We start from the raw sequence: 17,550 nt of genomic DNA, 5'->3' as shown, positions 1-17,550 counted from the left end.
ACCATGGCCAAACATCAAGCCATGGTAGGTAGTGTAAATATAGTTCCTTAGTGTGTTGCTCCCACACTCAACTTTCCGAAGCCCCTTGCCACTAGTTTGGTGGAAAAATATATTTTTAGTGTTATTGCTCCACCTCTCCACCATGTTCTGTGTCTACTTCCAACTAGAATGCGAGGGGTTGAATCCTTGTACTAGTGGTGGAACTAGCCATCTAGACATTGATGGTGATACCAGTTAGCACAACTCATTTGTATGGCTTTCACATTTATCTTTGTCAATATCTTCAACTAGGAAGGAGATTGAAAAAGAAGATGATATTGTTGTTGGGGAAGGGAGGTACCTTCTAGATGACATTCTCGACCTCAACATAGATTGTCTACTACTTTCGTCATCCACTATTTTAGTTGCTTTGCCCATGGTTATGTCAATTTAGGTTTTTTGAGTATTGTTTGTATGACTCTTGAGGGGTGATTTTGTATCCCCTATTTGTTTTTGTCAACAATGTAACTTAAAGTGTTTATTAATGGAAATGCATATTCATGAAAAATGGCTATTAAATTAAAACTTGTACATTATGAGAAGTTTTTCATCCCATCACACATACAATGATAAAAGGAAACCATCATGGGATATTTGATAATTATACATTTAGAATGTCTAGGTGTATATGACATTGACACATTTGAGCTTGTGCAAAGGTGACAACCAATGATGGACAAGCCTTTATCATGTAGTTGCTCAAAAACAATTGGTGCAAAGTTTAACTTTTATAAATTAAGAGAATGGGTCCTATAGTGCAATGGTGGTTAGATACAATTAGTTTATTAATGGTGCAGAAGAAGTGTCCTTTCAATACATACCCCCAAAAAATATTCTACTAAATTTGAAAATGCTACATCAACCACCTAATAAATACAATTTGACAAATAAACAACTATTCAAAGGTGTTTTGTAATATTTTATAAGACCCCGAAGTGATAGAGTATTTAACTCTTTCCCTAATTAGCTAATTAGGAAAAAATATGACACGTTATTCCATCCAAATACTCGAGCCTACAATGAATGATCATTGGGCCTATTACCTTTACGGCGCATTCATTAGTCAACAAAATGACTGATAGACAATCACCATAAAGGACATGCAAGCCACCTGGAAAGGAAAAAAACACATGCCTGTAAGGTTCAGAATACCATGATTTACTTTATTACTTATTCTCTCTGTATCCAACAAATATTAAGAATCAATTTATGTGGATCTATCTTTGAGTATATTATTTCTTCATTGTTTAGAACTTCTTAATCGTTCAAGACATGGAGAGTGCCAATTGTGGGGGGGATTTTATGGGAGTGAAAGGCATGATAGAAAAAGGGTTGGATCGAGTTCCTCAACGTTTTGTAAGAAGTCTCCAGGAGCGTCCAAATGTTTCAGAGAACGAAGAGCAGGAGAACATGCCAGTTATTGATCTCCACGATGGAGTAGATGCAGATATCAGTAGTCCTTTTGGCCTCTCTCACAATCTTGTGGAGGCCATCTCTCGAGCTTGTCATGAATGGGGTTGCTTTCAGGCATGCAACTTCATCATCCTCTCCTCTCTTTTCTCTCTTCATTTTTATGCCCTACTGTCTGCACAACCATTACTCTTCGGCAGCAGCAATGAATATTAAGATTTTTGAATTTCTTATTATAGTTTATCGGTTCCCATACTTTTGACTATGACTGTTTGACTGTTTTTCTTTATCAAATTTGTATACAATTTATTTAATTTTATTTATCATTGAATCTTATTTTCTTAGATTGCTTATTAATTTTGATAATAGATTATTTTAACTAAAAGAGCGATAATTTTTTTATTGAATATCAAAGAGAGCAGAACAACATAAGAAACAAAGGGAACTATAGAGCTTTACCCTGGTCCACAAGTTGAACCAGCATCTCAAATAAATCAAGGGGAAGCATCCTATGATCAATAATATACCAAGCCAGCTCTTGCTCAGAGGCCTATTTAGCATAAAAGACACAGAATCCAGAGAATTGCATAATTGAATGATTTGCCGAATAACCAGAGCTAAATGCCAATCCACATGCACAAGGTCCTTTTTATTCAATAAATTCACAACCACCTATGAGTCAGTCTCACAGATGATTCTTTTCCAACCACGTTGACAACACTGTTCCACTATAACTAAGATAGCTAGGGCTTCCATGAGGTTATTAGTATGGTAACCCTTGTGTATAGAAAACAGAAACTGAATATGACCAGAACTATCATGCCCAACTCCCCCAATGCTAGCTAGACTAGGATTTCTCCGAGAAGAACCATCAGTGTTGATTTTAAGAATGCCTGCCTCAAGAGCAGACCAATATCCTTGACGATTAACATGCTGAGAGTGTTGCTTAGCTCTATTCTCAAAGTGGGTGTGGGGGACCGAGGGAGTGCAGCCCTAAAGAGGGAAGGAGAGGCAAGAGTAAATACTAGCATCTCTAGGACCCAAACCCCCACCAATGTCACATTTAGCTGGAAGAGTTTCTTGCAGAGAACTAACAATTTTTCCTCACACGTGTTTGATCTCAAACTGCAAATCAGGAAAGATCCTCCTATTCCTCTCAAGCCAAACATGCCATAAAATAAGGGAAGGGCCAATAGTCCATGCAACCTGAAGAAAAGAGTCTTGGAAGGGGAACGGCCCAAACGGTCCCAGAATTTAGACAAAGAGGAAACATGCCAACACGTGCATCCCCACACACTCCACCAGAAGTGCCAAATTTGTTTGGCAAAGGGGCATTGGAAAAAAAGGTGAGATACAGTCTCTTCACTATTACGACATAAAACACAGATGGAAGGCCCCTAGAAGCCTCGCTTGTAGAGATTATCCCAAGTAAGACAATGATTGTAAACCAGAATCCAGAGGAAAAAGTTACACTTAGGTTAGGAAAAACTATTCCAAACTTTCTTCCACCAAGAGACCTGCACCTCGCCAAAAAGTTACTTCATCAGTGCAAGGTACCTAGAAGAAACAGAATACTTGCTAGAAGAAGCACCTCCCCAAGCCAAAACATTAGGTTCCCGCAGCAAGCTGCACTCCCTAGAAGCCAATATCTGCGAAAGTTCCAACCGATCCCCAGATAGCCACCCAATCGCCAATTGATTGTTATTCAAAGTATTGATTTTTTTTATCATGCTTACTTAGATCTTGATTCTAATCTCTCACAATGAAGAGTGGTAAATTAAATTGAAATATAAAAGAACAATTGTGTATTAAGTTTAGATAAATACATTGTTGAAATATTAATTTTAGGACCATATATATATATATATAGGTTTTTTAGTATATATTTTTTGTTATGTGTATGTTTATACATGTTTGGATACACAAGTTTAATTTCTTTTTGTTTTATTGTGTTTTACTTTTTCTATTTTGAAATTATTTTTGGTTGGTTTTGATCTTGTTAGCCTCAAAGTGTGTGTTCTTGATCTTTTCCCTGACCCTCCTCTTCATCATTTTATTCTTTTCTTAAATCTGCAATCTGCAATTTTAGTTTTTCTTTTTGACTCTCTTACATTTTCGTGGTAAATCATATAGTACAATGCTAAATATTGATGCAAAAAAGTTGCTAGACAATGAGGAAAAAAAGAAAAAAAAAAAGTTTTAAATATAGATTTTGCATGTAAATTTAGAATTGTACCAGAGGTTTCAAGATCTTCTAAATTTTGTTCCCTGTTTTCAAACTTCTATTAAACAAGGCTACTGTAATGCATTTAATACCTCTAATCATTTATTCAGTTCATCTTTTATCTTGTGATTCATTGAATCAATACAAATACATTTATGTGTTAAAAACAATTCATTACTCACTAGACAGTCAATAGCTGTAGACAACATGAATAGTAAGAAATGAAAATTTTAGATTTTATAACGTTAGCTTAATTTTTTTTGATTGAATTTGATGATAGGTTATAAATGGTTATCTGCTTCCATTTTACCCATCTCTTTGTAATAAATCAGACGTATAACTTAAAATATAAAAACTAAAATAAAAATAATCACATAATCTAATCCAGAAAAACCTGGTAACTGCAAATTAAAATATGAGTAGCTTTTGAATTTAAATGTATTTGTCGAGATCTCTTTCTGGCCCGGCACTCCCTCCCGGAATTATTTTTATCCACATCTTTAACAAATTTATGTTTAGTTACATCACAAAACTATCTTTATCTTACTTTCATCAATCAAAATCGACTTTTAAATGTTTGTAAGAATATAAATTTCTACCAGTGGTAAGGAAAATTGGAATAAGGCACGCAGAACGCATTGAACACTGCTGACATTGATGGAATTTTGAAAAAAATAAAACAAAAAACAAGGAAAGATTATAAAATAGCAAAGAGTCTTAAGAAATTCAAACTTTTAGGCGAAACCTTTTGTTCTGTAATAATTTTCATTATTACAGAAAATTTTCAAATTTTCTTCCGCTGTGGCGAGCGCAGTGAAAAACATAATCATGATTATTGTATGTCTGTATGCCATATTTGATCTTTTTAGGTGTGAAAAATAATCATAATTTTAGCAAGAAGACGAGAGGAAAAAAAAGGTTTTCAGTTTTAATATTTTAAAATTATTTTATTACTGAATACAGGGTTTTCATTTCATTGATGTTATCCCAATAGTTATATTTGTCAACCAATATGGGTATTAAAATATATTTAAGATGAATACATAATATTTTTAGAACTATTAATTAGATTTTTAATCTTAAAATTTTACCTATATTCATGTTATTAATAAATTCTACATTACTATTTGTTACTACAAATGAAAACAACTACTTAATGTGACACTTGTTAACATATTTGAACATTGGTAGTTGATATATCCAACAATTATTTACATATTTGAACATTGGTGGTTGATATACTCAACCATTATTTACATATTTAGAAATTGGTGGTTGATATACTCAACCATTATTTACATCTTTGAAAATTGGTGATTGATATATTCAAGGAGCATCACTCTAACTAATCTTTAAAAATTCTAATTTAGTTGTAACTAATAAACAATTCAGTCTCCCCAAACTCTAGCAATTGTAATCTTGATAACTAATATAATCAAGACATGTGATGATTATTCTCTCATGGAATGTAAGGGGGTTGAATAGCATCCCTAGACAAAAGGCTATTCATAACTTGGTGGTTGATCATAGCCCTGATGTTTTTTGTATCCAAGAGACTAAGCTCTCTGTGGAGTGTATGGTCCAACATGCCTCTAGTATTTGGTCTCGTGGGCAATGCCAGTGTGTTGGGGCAACAGGCAGTGCGGGTGGTTTAGCTATATTTTGGGATCCTCAAAAAATTTCTCCTCTTGGCTGGATGTCTTCTCGCTCAGCTCTCTCTATGGTAGCTTCTTCTCTAGACTCAGGAGAGGTAATCATGGTTACTAATGTGTATGCACCTGTTGATCTTGTGGGAAAGGAGGAACTTTGGGAACATATTCAATATGTTAGAAATTGTCATCCTTATCATCCTTGGGTGTTAGTAGGGGACTTCAATTCAGTTTTAAGTCTAGAGGAGAAGCATGGTGGTTTGGCTAGATTGGGGCCTTCTTCTGCTCTTTTTCGGCAACATATATCTCTTTTGCATCTCTCTGATGTTAAGCCTTCTAATGGTCTCTATACCTAGAATAATCGCAGGACTGGTGTTGCTGCTATCTCAGAACGTCTGGATAGATTTCTTGTTTCTTGTTCTAGGTTAGTGGCACCCTTACTATCTCTTCAGAAATCCTTGATTGGAGGGGTTCAGATCATTGGCCAATCAAATTTTCTACTATAGGGGCTTATGTTCCGAAGCATCCTCCTTTTAAGTTCCAGTTGATGTGGCTTCAGGACTCCTCTCTTCATGATTGTGTTTTCTGTTGGTGGAAAGATGGTGCTCCTGCATATGGTACTGCAATGTTCTCATTTTCTAAAAGGCTTCAATATGTTAAAAGGCAACTCAAGATATGGAATAGGGAATGCTTTGGGAACCTTCACTTTATGAAGAGGCTTGCTCAAGAAGATCTTGATGTCATCACAAGGGAGATTAGAGATCGAGGTTTCTCAGAGGATCTTGGCAAGGCTGAATCCCTTGCTTCTAGAGCTCTAGAAGAATGGGAACTTTGAGAGGAAATTTTTTGGAAGCAAAAGGCTAGAGTTGATTGGCTCCAGGAAGGTGATCGTAACATTGCCTTTTTCCATAAAACAGTGCAATCTCGCCGGAATCAGAGCACTATCTCTTCTTTGGTTAATTCTCAAGGTATCCAACTGAATTCCTTGCCAGCTTTGTTCTAGGAGGCTATTTGGTACTTCTCTACCCTCTTCTTTGAGGACTCTCCTCCTGCTGATAATGAAGAAGATCTTATTTTGTCATGTATTCCTTCCCTTATCACTCAGGAAATGAATGATTATCTCATGCGTCCTATTTCTTTGGAAGAGCTGGAGGAGGTGGTCTTTGGAATGCCTAAAGGGAAGGCTCCTGGTCCTGATGGCTTTCTAGTTGAATTCTTTCAAGAATTTTGGGACATCATTAATCATGATTTGTTGGAGGTGGTTAAAGAATCCTATGCTAGCAAGCAGATGCTTCGAGCTTTGAACTCTACATTCTTGACTCTTATTCCTAAGAGAGAGGGCGCTAATCAATTGGAGTTTTTTAGACCAATTGCCTTATGTAATGTGGTTTACAAAGTTATTACTAAGTTGATTGCTGAGAGATTGAAAAGGTGGCTTCCCATTATTATCTCAGAAGAACAAGGTGGTTTTGTTGCTGGAAGACAAATTTTGGATGGGGTGGTTATTGCTACTGAGGCTATTCACTCTATGGCTACTTCAAGGGAGAGAGCCATGTTTGTTAAGCTGGATATGGCTAAGGCCTACGATAGAGTTAAATGGAGTTTCCTAAGGAGTATTCTTCTTTCTTTTGGATTTAGCTTTGACTGGGTGAGTTGGATTATGAGTTGTGTTACTTCTGCCTCTTTTTCTGTTTTTATTAATGGTCAACCTTCTCAACTATTTGGTGCTTCTAGAGGCCTCCGCCAGGGTGACCCTCTCTCCCCATATCTATTCATCATCATGGCTGAAGGCTTGGGTAGATTCATTAAGCATCAGGTGTCCCAGAATTCTATTCAAGGCTGGCGGTGGGGTAATGGCTTACCTTCTCTTTCCCATCTTCAATTTGTTGATGATTCTACTCTTGTTGGTCTTGCTAGGATCAAGGAAGCTGAAGCCTTTCAACATGCTTTGGACGTTTATTTGGCAGCTTCAGGCCAGAAATTTAATGAGCACAAATCTTCGATTTACTTTTTTAACACTCCTGATTCTAATCAGCACAGGATTGTTGGTATCCTACGGTTTTAAATAGGATCACTTCCTTTGACTTATCTTGGCATCCCTATTGCTGTTTCCAGGAAGCCACGTCTCTTCTAGCAAAATTTGATTACCAAGCTTCAGGACAAGGTAAATCATTGGACTCATAGATGGCTTTCTACTGCTACCTGAGTTACTCTTCTTCAAGGTGTTATCCAAGCTTTTTCTACTTATCGAAGCATGGTTCACGCTGCACCTATTTACTTTCTCAAGCAGTTTGATGCTCTTTCTCGACAATTCCTTTGGAGTGGTAATTTGCATAGTATTAAATGGAGCTTGGTTAATTGGGCAACTATTTGTAGGCCTAAAAAGGAGGGTGGTCTTGGTCTTCGATCTGCTCTATTGAGTAGTCAAGCTTTGGCTGCTAAACTTTATTGGCGATGGTGCTCTGGACAACATCAACTTTGGGCTCGTATTATCATTCATAAATATTTTCATGGTGCTGATCCTTGCTCTATTTCTGCACTTCCTCTTGAAGGTCATGGCTCAATGGTTTGGCATACTTTGAAGACAGCTGCGATGTTGATAAAGAGGGGTCTATTTTGGATATGTAAAGGAGGTTCTCAGGCTTTGTTTTGGTCTGATGCTTGGGATGGATTCCCTTCCATTTTATCCATATACCCTCATCTTGAGCCTCTTTGTGACTCTTTTCTTGCCACTGGATGGGATAAAGTGGCTCATTACAAGACTCCTTATCAATTGGGACCTGTTGTTGGTTACAGATGGAAGCATTCTTTTGATTGGCCTCCTGGAGGTACAGACATGGATCGTCAGGAGCTTTCTCAAATTCTGGCCTCTAGAGAGTGTTCTTCTTTGCTTGGTCTAGATGTTTTGGCTTGGGGCGGTACCTTGTCTAGTAAATATCATGTCTCTGCTAGGTATCAGGAGATAACTAGACAATTATTTGGAGATGCCGAGGTCCCTTGGTGGAAGCAAGTTTGGAATAAAGTTTCTTGGTCCAAGTGCAATTTTTTCATGTGGCTAGTGGCTTACAACCGTTGTCTTACCTATGATAATCTTTGTAAACGTGGATTTCAGGGCCCCTCTTATTGTGTTTTGTGTGGTAATGGAGAGGAGTCTGTCTCCCATCTGTTCTTCCATTGCTCCTATTCTACTCAGATATGGCACCTTTGGTGGTGTGCTTGGGGTTGCTCTTGTCTGCATGCTTCCTCTTTGCCTGAGTTCTAGGCCCGCTTGGGTACTGCTCCCTCCAAGTCTTCTTTTCTCCATGCTGCTTGGATTGCTGGCCCATCTTTCATGCTTTGGCATATCTGGTTGGAGAGGAATCGTCACATATTCCAAGATGTTCGGCTTGGTGTTTTGCATCTTTGGTGGAAAATATCACATTCTCTTCAGGAAACTATTCTTGTGAAGTGTGAGCTTAATGGGAGTATGGATCCAGTTGATCTTGCTATCTGTAATCGCCTCAATTTTCTACTGCAGGATGGGGCTGCAGCTCATAGGTTTCCTTCTATGTCCAGGCAACTTCATCATCAGAGAAAGGGTCGGGTTAACCGGGATGGGCACTGGACTCCTCCTCCCTGTGGAGTTCTAAAAATTAACACTGATGGTTCTTCCTGTGGGAATCCTGGTCTGGCTGGTATTGGCGGAGTGGCTCGTTGTAGTTCTGGGGATGTTAAATTTTTCTTCTCAATTCATAAGGGTGATTATACTAACAATCTCATGGAAGCTCAGGCTATTTTATATGCTGTGGAACAATGTTGCTTGCGGGGATGGAGTAAGATTATCTGTGAGTCTGATTTCCAGGTAGTGGTGAACATTCTTTCTTCGCAAGAGCTTGAGGATGTTAGTTGGTAGCTGGCTACTGTTGTTAAGCAGATTCCTTTCTTCTCTTCCTCTTTTCAGTTCATTAGGTTCACGTATATTCCTCGTGAATGGAATAGAACTACTGATTGTTTAGCCAAATGGGCATCTAGTCATGATCCGGGTTGAAATATTAGGGATAGGAGGCAACTGTCCTTTGAGATGGTGCAAGAATTTGATGATCTTGTTGCTCAGGATCGAGCTCCTTGTTGAGCTCTCCTTGTTGTATTCCTTTCTGTCTTAATAAATTTTTACCTCTCTTTTTGAAAAAAGACATGTGACATATTACCCTTACCATTATTGTATTTGTATCATAGGCTATACTATTGCAATCAGTTACTAAATTTTTCTATCTCAACTAATTAGTATATTTCATTTTAATTTGAATTTTTAATTTTTGTATTGTTTATTTATGAGATTTTTAATTTTTAAAATTTTAAAATCTATTTTACTTGAATTTTATGGACTTATAAATTTGAGTCTTATAGGAGCAAGTACTGTTTGATATTTTAGAATGTAAGAATATTTTGTTATGTAAAACTATTAAATCAATAATATTTACTATATTATACAATTATTTTAATAACATATTTTCTTTTATAATAAGTTGTGATTATATTTTATATAATAATTTTTTAGATTAAATAAAATATTAATACTTTAAGATACAACTTAATTAGTTATAATACTACAATGACATTTATATTTAATTATATATATTTAATTAAAAATATTATTTTTCTAAATAAAAAATTAAATTTTTAATGTAAAAGTTTAATTTAAATAATTCAAAAATTAATCAAATTTTATAATATTAATTAAATATTAATAAAATTTTATCAAATTTTTAACTTTACTACTCTATCTAATTAAGATATTATAAATTATGGTAAATACATGCTACTACATGACACTTGTCTACACACTTAAACATTAACAATTGATATAATTAAGAAAATACTATCAGCCTCTCCAATCTCTAGCCATCCTTATCTTGATACTTATTATAATTAAGACATGACTAATATCTACATATTTATAAGTTACAAAATATCCTCTAAAAAACAATAATATGACATCAGGTGATCAATTCTTTTTTCTAAGATTATTATTATTATTTATTATTTAAATTAAAAAATGTCGAACTATATCATCAATTATAATCTTGGTTGCTGAACAGAAATAGGAACACATTATTCTCACTTTGCAGGAAATCAAATGTGAATTTCTGTTATCAGATGTATGGAGTGGTAAGGAAGCTTTTTGGTGCGATTTTACAAAGCCTTGGGCTCTCAGAAAAGTATATTGAAGGAGTGTTTACACAGTATTCTCAGATTATGGTGTGCAATTACTATCCCAAATGTCCAGAGCCCGAGTCCACTCTTGGTGTAGGGAGTCACATAGACCCAGGTTGGATAACTTTATTGATGTAGGATGACATCACTGGTTTACAGGTTCTCCATGAAGATCGCTGGATCACAGTCAAGCCTATTCCCCACACCCTTGTAATCAATCTCGGTGATGTACTCCAGGTAATTAATTTCTCTTCTTTTCACTAGTGACTTGAAGGAGATGTTTAAAAATTAGGAATTTAATCCTTAGCATTAACTAGAATGCTCCATATGAGGAGCACAAAGCTTGTAAAAGTTTCAATATTGGAAATACAGAGTGGACGATCATAATAGTCAACGTAGAATTTGGATGATGATATCAATAATATTTAAGAGAATAAATTTCTACAATTCATTAAATTGTACTAATATGTTTCTGGATTCGATTGTGTTAAGAATTTTACCATCACTGTTTTGAATCACACTACGTGATCATCATTAGGATGAAGAGCAAGAGATGCAAAAAAATAGTCATCCTGATGATGGATCATGTAGTGTGATTCGAAATGTTGATGGTAAAAATCTTAACACAATCGAATCCAAAAACATATCAGTACAATAAATAATATTACTTTTTTCACCCACTATTTATTTCCTTAATCTAAATAAACATTAGGGTTTTCTTTGTCTTTCAGCTGAGGAGGGGTGCTAATTGTGATGAAATTTGGAATAGGCACTGAGTAACGAGAAATACAAGAGCGTAGAGCACCGAGCCATCGTTAATGGAAGAGAAAATCGAATATCTATGGCGACGTCATATGGTCCATCTATGGACACCATTATCAGGCCTGCTCCTGAGCTTCTATTGAATGGTTATAAGCTTGCTTATAGAGAAATCATCTATAATGAATATATGAAAATGATTCTATGTGGATCTCTTGAAGACAAACGTTCATCTGATTTCCATCGCTTGGAAATACAATGAAATGGAGGCTAAAATAGATTGTGAACATATATCTATGTATAATTTGTTTTGACAAATTATAGTGTTGTATTCTCTTTAAAAAAGCTAGAAATCCATTTTTAGCTTATATTATATAAATTGAGGAATAATAGTTCCTCTTGTAAAATAATATTTAATACTTCAGCTGAGATGATGCTTGATAAATGTTACACATTCAGTAACTATTTGAATGTATGACTATAAGTTGGAACTATGATACGCAGGATAATAAAAGTTCTATTGATATAAGCTTCATAATTTTATCTATGAAGGCATGTATGCTAAGAGCATTTAGCTTGCATTTACTTGATTGACTGTTCTTGTAACATGTGCTTCGAAATCATTCAAATAGATGTACGTATATGCTCTTTGTCTTTTCTTAAATTTCTTTTCCTTTTCAGAATGCAACAACTTATATCAAAATAATATTATTTACTCTCTCAAACATTTTTTTACTAAGCAAGATGTAAGAGTAAGAGGTTGTTTTTTCTCATGTGGTATAATGTTGGAGTTTTCTTCACGATTTTCTAGATTCTTATTAGATTTTACTTTAGAGGCATTTTTTTTAATTATATATGTATTTTATATTTTTTTATCTACCTTGATAATTAATATATTTTGGAACTACATTGATAATTAATATTGTTTTTGATAATAAAAGTAGTCAAAATGGGGGTTAGCGCAAAGACAAAAAATTCAGCTGAATATTAACTATAATTCATTACCAACTAATTAACCTACCCCCTTAATATCAAAAACCCCCAAACTAAAGTATTTGTATATCTATATCTATTGCAGTTTCTAATTATTAGAATAACAAAATTACATATCAAACAACCATTTGGGCATAGGCCAAGCCCAACAAGTATTCACATAACAAGTCAAATGGGCTATATTGTAATTTCTTAATATAAAAACAAGGAACCATGAGCTAAGTCTCCTTCTTATCTTTTTCCAGGATCTCCCATAGAAGTCTCAACCAGTCATCCACCAGGAAACCACAAAGAAAATGAGTAGTCTCCATGTATTTAGCATCGTTGATCTCCTCCTTACCAACCAAAAAAAGATGGAGGGCGGTGGCCGTTGAATGCATAACATGAACAAAGAAATGTACCACCCTATCAAACTTATCCTCAGAGTCCTCATTCTTCTTGATTAAAGTAGTGATAGATTCCTCCATCTTGAATCCATCGTCAAAAGTTTTTTGAGGCAAGGATCTGTCACCAATTGAATATCTCCTCCCACAGGTTCCTTGGGTTGATTCCCCCCATTCTTAGCAATGCTCGGATCTTGGGTATCAATGTTCAGATTTCTAATAGGGGAAGTGACAGTCCCTTGATCACCAATTTCACCCGCCACCTTACACTGAGGGGTGTTGGCTTCAGTTCCAACACATGGTAAGGCATAACATTGTCTTGACCACTTGCAAGGATATCCTGAACCTTGTCTTCATTGGTCATATCCTCATCATCCAATTCTCCATAATTTCTACTAGTAGTCTTCCTTTTAGTTCTATGGTGGCCCTTCTTCTCAATATTCTTAGTAGAATATGAGATAACAGGTCTCTCCCAACTTGACAGATTAGAGGGATTCTTTTCTCTCAATCTCTTACGGGTCCTAAGGATTTTCTTCTTACTTGTAACTGCAGTGCTACCCACATCCAAGACCTCAATCTTAATTTCCTTAGGGGTGGAGCAGGGACCCTTTTCATCCTAAGTATGGCTAGAATGAGAAGAAGCTTGGGGAGTAACATAATATTTAGGAGGGGAGGGGACTAGATTTTGAACCCGAGGGTTAAGGCCCTTATGAAATCTATATAGAAGAAACATAAAAGCTTGATGGTCAATGGTATAGCTTTTACCCTCATCTCTTTTCTTATGCACATTTGAGATACTCGCTTTCCCTATTCCTAAAGTGATTGAGGATGGGATAGTGGTAATAATAAAAGACCTTAAACATGTCTTCAAGAGTAATGTACTTCATGATAGCATAGCAGACCATGTCCCAAGGTTCTCGAAGTTTTTCACAAATAAACCAACAATGGGACCATTTTGGTTCCTCACCCAATTGAAGGAACTTACTCATACTTGCTTCATCCACAACCCTCGTTTGTTTTCTCTAATTATGCCCTTCTCGGGATAGCCCCATGGAATTCGAAATGAACTCTTCACTAACTTCAAATGAGACAACAGTAATAGTCACACATCATTCCTTCCAAGATTCAAAAAATTTAACGGATACCCTTTCATCGTGGTCCTCAATGCACTCCATAAATGGAATCAAACCCCCTTCTCGAAGGTAGGTTCAAGTGGATTTTTCCTTCTGAATGGATTCCTCATTGATCCTTGGTGGCTCAATATATAAAGTGTTTCTTTCCATGGTTGTGTCGTCATTGAGTTGAACCACCAAATCTTAAGAGATTTTTGACATACCCATGACTAAGAGACCAGAGAAACTAGAGGAAATGGTAAGACAACCACCTTTTCTCAAGTGACAATAAATAAATATAATATTAGGGCCTTAATATTGTGGTGACACTTGTTATATCATAGGTTAGAAAGAAATAAAGTATATTTCCCACATGCCACTTCATTCCCCTTCCGTAGTGATCTAATAAATGAGGAATACTAGGCCTTCAAAAATTGGAAAGTCCTGCCCTTTAGGATTGTAAAAGATCACTCGTTATCCCACCTTGGACTCCAAATATGTCCTTTCCATAATGAAGAGTAATTAACATACTTATTGAAATGATAACCCAATTCAAAATTGCAAAAATATAACCATCTGCCAAGGTAGGTGCCAACTTAACCCTGCCACTCACATGCCATAAACTCAAAAACCCCATCATAACAATTAATGTTTATATTTTTGCACTTGCAATATGATTATCATCGAAAGATCGTACTCCCTTTCCCAAACCCGTCGATTAATAAAACCATATTTGCATGCCACCAAGCTATCAGCAACATGAATACTTTCGCAATATACATGTTGGATAGTAGTGGCAACAAATTTATTAAGTAAGATTTGAGAATCTCTAATTATCCCTGTGGCATGCCAACTCATCCTTCTTACCCCTTTAATGGCTTCAATGACAAGAAGATAATTTCCCTTGATTACCAATTTTGAAATGCCCAAATTAATAACAATCTCCAAATCCCAAAATAGACCCATAGCCTCTACCTCGATGCTTGAGATCTTACAATAGTTACCCACATATGCCCTTACACAAATGCCTTGATCTAAAAATTAATATTTTTGTTTGTGTTTAACAGATATCTTATCTTATAAATTCATTTGAAATTGCTAAATTATTTTCATTATTATTTGTGTGTGTATATATATATATACACATGACTACTTGTATATCTTCATTTATAATATCAATTCTTATATTATATTATGTTCTTTAATTGTAAGACGACCATTCAAATTGAACTCAACATAACAAAATAATATAAACAACCTTATATATATATATATATATATATATATATATATATATATATATATATATATTGATAGATTTAGTTTAATCTTCATATATTCTCTCAAGAATATTTACTTGAAGTTTGACTTAAATGATTGTTGAATAAGTGTTATTTGGAGAAATAAGAGAAGTTGATCTTAGAGAAATCAATATTAAGTTGGTAATAGAGTTTGAACTACCACTAGAACTTTTAGAGAGAGGAGGAATATATTAGATTTACTTGCAAGCTATTGCATTGTATTAGGATTATGAAATTCATATGCTCTAGTTGCATTAGAATATGCCAAACAGATACAATGACCAAATTTTCTACTCAACTCTTGAGTTCAAAAAACTATTGATCTTATCATAGATCTCTGTTATCTCTAAATATTTCATAATCTAGGCATCCACTTAAACAAGCTATGATGGTGATTTCCCAATACCTATTTTTATAATTATAAGCTCAGATTAGGCTATTATTGACTTGTTCTAAAATTTTCTATATTAACATCCTTGAATAGTAGATAGAACTTGCAATTTTCTTAGCCTTTATAGCATCAAAAATTTCACACTATACCAGATGCTATTGTTGAGCTTAAGCTAGCTCCTTTTCTTGGTGTGTTATTTTCTAAGGTTTTTTATTGGAATCTTTCTTGGGGCTTTTGGGCACACCAAAATATTGCTATCTATTTTGTGGGCAATCAGAGACTTTTATACCTCTTTTATTATTGCAAAAGATATCAACAATTGTGGACATAGATTCATAACCCTTTTCATCCTTTTTAGCACGAGTCTTCTTTCAACATATGATATTTTTTAGGGATTTTCCTTGGATTGAATTCAAATGCACATGACTATGGTACACTTCCAAAATGGTAATACTATTTACTTCATAGAAAGATATAGGGCTTCTATTATCTTTTTCCCATAGATATATCAATGTTTATATTTCTCTCTTTATTGAAATATTTATAATAATGTGATGCTTCCAATTCAAGCACAATCCAAAAAAACTTGTACTTGAGGTGTCCTAGTTGAAGGAGATCAAGTAGCATTAGAGTAATGCCCCTTATATGGTTGCTGAATTTTTTTCCAGACCCATCAATCTAGCATGAACAATCTTCACCCTATGGTAGGTAGTGTAACCATAATTCCTTAGTGTGTTGCTCCCAAACCCAATGTTCTAAATTGCCTTGCCACTATTTTTTTGGAAACTATAATTTTAGTGCTATTGATGCACCTCCTTGTGATGTAGTGGGTATACTTCCAAGTGGAAAGTAGGGGGTGCAAGCCCTTCTACTAGTGGTGGAACTAGCTATCCAGACACCAAAGATGATACCAATTGGCCCAACTCATTTGCATGGCTTTCATGTGTGTCTTTTTGATGTACTATGATGGCTTCCACTAGTGCTTACCTTTACTAAGGAACTACTTGGATTCACTCCTATCCTACTAGGGTTCCCCCTTTTCACTCTAATCTTAGAGGATTTCTAATTTATCCTCTACACCTTCTCATCCAATTACGTAAATGAGTTTTCCACTTGCATTCACCATTGAGTCACTTCAACAAGCCATTCAAACTCCCATTTTCACCAAACTTAATCTTTCCACCTTCTACAAGGAGTGACAGATTCATCCTACGGGTTTTGGACCTCACCTATGCTCTTGGTCACAAAATCCATAATCTTCTTTACCCATTTCAACAATTTAGAACAAACAGGCCTAATCAGACCAACTTGAATTAGGCCTCTAAACTAGGTTTTTGGGTTGTACTACCGAATTCACCTTAACAAGATGGCAATCTGATTCACTATTTGGATACCCTTTTGGGATTTCTTAAATATATTTTTTGGTTTCAAGTTCCCAATTCATCCATACACCTCCTTCCTAATAGGTGCCTAAAAACAAGGGTTTTAGGCCTTCTTGTTAGCATTCACTAGGGTCTATTGAAAACCTTAGCAAAATTGATCATGAAAAATTTCTCTTTCACATGGGGCTTTCTTACACATCTCTCCTCCATAGAAGTTACAACTCACATATTGAACCATCTAATGCATTCAATCTAATCAAATCCACTTGCTAGCTCTATGACCACCTAGCCATGCATTAAAGGCTTGCCTAGGGCATCACATTAAAAATAGATGTCTTACTTTCTCAAGATTCTTCTTGGATATGTACATTGTACAAAGGCTCCACTTCCATATCGCCAAGAACCATGATGGTTTCACAGTGAGGTTTTATGGGGGAGCCATTCTTCCAAAACTTGTCAAAACTGAACCAATGAACTCCCAAACTACAAATTTTTTTAAACTATGAAAAAATACACTCTAAACAACTTGAAGTCTAAAAAAAAAAGCGCTATAATCACATAAATTTCAAGAATCCAAAGAAAAACTTAATCTTTCAATCCATTATTTGATTCTAGCAATCAAGAAACATAAAACTGTAACTAGCAACTGTATTCCGAGTCTTGCTTGAAAAAAATTGACTTCTTACAACTCCCATCCCTTGGAATGGGTTTATT

The 17,550-nt window shown here is 35.3% G+C and overlaps 1 pseudogene; it reads left to right on the top strand.

Moving 5' to 3' along the window:
• The first annotated feature begins 1,311 nt into the window (after window positions 1-1,311).
• Window positions 1,312-11,536, top strand: LOC149534338 (protein DMR6-LIKE OXYGENASE 1-like; annotated as a pseudogene).
• Window positions 11,537-17,550: the final 6,014 nt, after the last annotated feature.

Source organism: Cupressus sempervirens, chromosome 10, assembly GCF_028749045.1.
Source record: "Cupressus sempervirens isolate cs-2001-9-10 chromosome 10, ASM2874904v1, whole genome shotgun sequence".
Taxonomy (NCBI): domain Eukaryota; kingdom Viridiplantae; phylum Streptophyta; class Pinopsida; order Cupressales; family Cupressaceae; genus Cupressus; species Cupressus sempervirens.
This window is presented reverse-complemented; position numbering and strand designations above follow the sequence as displayed.